Below are 2,337 nucleotides of genomic sequence, written 5' to 3' on the forward strand. Positions count from 1 at the left end.
AATTAAAGTTTGAGAAGCACTGGGCTCCTGATTTTGAGATGGTACCCAGGAATGATCACTAATCCCAATCCCACCCCTTAAATATCCTTCAGAGTTATATTCTTTGTGTATTCTGAGTGCCGCTGTATTCTGAGTCCAGAAATCATTACTGGCTCTCACAACCCCTCCCCTCCCCTTTGAGCGTACCCGTCCCGTCCCGGCCTCGAGTAGCAATGCAGTTGGACGCAGACTCGTGGAGGCCACAGTAGTTAGTGAAAATAGGAAAACAGAAGTAGGTCACATTTGAGGGTCAGAGCCCAACACCTCACCTCTGAGATTCCCATTTTACATACGTTATGTAAGGACTTGTCCTGCGTCCTATTTCTTCATTCCTTTGCTGAGCCTTCACAGGTGTGGAGTGAAGGTAAAGTGACTCTTCCAGGGGCACACCGCTAGTGAGGTGGTGGGGTACAGGGTGGGGGAGAGAGACACCTGGGGGATCTCCACGTTGCACTGCTGTGCCCAGAAAGTCAGCAGGAACTCCCCCAAACGCCTTCTTCACGTTGGCTCGCACAGAAACACTCACGGACTCCCTGCTACCTATGGGAGCCCCTCACTTTTACGAGTCCTGGTGGGAAAACATTCTAATTCCCTGTCTCCTGTTTCGGGTCAATCATTTTATCTTCCTAATCAATTCAGACCAATAATAATAATACAAAAATTCCTTCACAACTTTCCACCAGAGTTCCCCGCCCCCATCAAGCATTCCACAATTTGCATATGCAAGTGAGGACGGTATTATCATCTCACAGAAGCCCCTCCCCACTTTCTCTCTCCCTCTCCCCCCCCTTTTCTCACCCAGGATGATCTAGCCTGCCCTGTTCATAGGCTGGACATAGGTTTACGGTCTCATTTTCATTCCAAGTAGTTTAACAAAATACAAATATTTTTTTTCTCCAAAAAAAATACTGTGCCCTCCCTTACGTAATGTCTCCATCTTGGGTCACACAAAATGTTATATGTGTACGTGAGTCATTCATCATATAGCTCAGCAAATATAATGGGTACCAGTCTAGTTGCTGGGAAGAAAATGGCAATCAGAACTGCTGGGGCTGAACTGGACCCCCTTCCCAGGGCAACCGATATCTTAACTCCTAACACTGTTCATTGGTTTTACCTGTTTTGGAATTCCATACAACCGTAATGATATAGAACACACTTTTTAATATCTGGCTTCTCTTGCTTAACATTATGCCCACGGGATTAATCCATATTATTTCTTGTAGTTATGGTGTGTTTCTCCTTATTGTTTAAAGCATTGAAATTAGGGTTCCTAGGTTCAGCCCAAGGCATCCTAAGTGAAGCAATGCTGCTCTGACTGCCCTCCCGAAATCCTTAACCCCCCATGCCAGTCAGTCTCGGCTGAGGTGTGCTGCAGTGAGGCCTGGGTCCTTCACCTTCGTGACTTACAGCAACACTGTTTCCCTAGCAGTTCACTGTGGGCCTGCCAGCCCTGGCTACGTCTGTAGTCTTTTCATTCCTGGGAGTCTGTACCAGTTTCTTATGCTGCTGTAACAAATCCCCACCGCACATATTGACTACCTGACAGTTTTGGAGGTCGGAAGCTCGAAAGGGGGCTAACATCGGGGTGTCAGCAGGCTGTTCCTTGGAAGGCTCCAGGTGAGAATCCATTTCCTTGCCGTTTCCAGCCAGTCATCAATCCCATCACTCCTTCCTCGGCTCTCATCTCTCTTGCCTCCGACTCTGGTCCTCCTTGTGAGGACACCAAGCCCACCTGGACAGGCCACGCCGATGTCCCCATCTCAAGAGCCTTACATTTAATCACATCTGCAAAGTCTCTTTTGCTATGGAAGGTAGCCTTTCGGAGGTTCGGGGATGGGGACACGCATCTTTGGGGGACCGTTATCCTGTCCACCACAAAGTGGTAGGTATAACAGTCTTGTGGCCAAGAAAAGAGAAAAGAGCAGGCCCCTGCAAGTAAGGTTCTTAATACTTCTACCAGAAGGGAGATTTGCCCACATTTGCCCACATTTGCCCACATTTCACATCCCGCTGGCTCAGGGTCCACCTCCCTTTGCAGGTTGCCGGTCCAAGTCCAATACCAACAGAGACGATCCCATGAGAAGGGGCAGTACCTAGTTCCATAATCATCCAAAGGACCACAGGCACCCCAGCGCCAAGAGAAACAGCAGGAAGGATTAAGGAAGGAGTGCGGCTCTTGGCCGAGGGAGCCGGGAAGAGGGAGCAGAAGTGAAAGTCTTTCTCATGGTGGAATGGCTCCTGGGATTTCCTAACCTGACCAACTTCCTCTTACTCGAGGGGAACACCCACGAGTGC

Source organism: Ursus arctos, unplaced genomic scaffold (genome assembly GCF_023065955.2).
Source record: "Ursus arctos isolate Adak ecotype North America unplaced genomic scaffold, UrsArc2.0 scaffold_19, whole genome shotgun sequence".
Classification (NCBI taxonomy): domain Eukaryota; kingdom Metazoa; phylum Chordata; class Mammalia; order Carnivora; family Ursidae; genus Ursus; species Ursus arctos.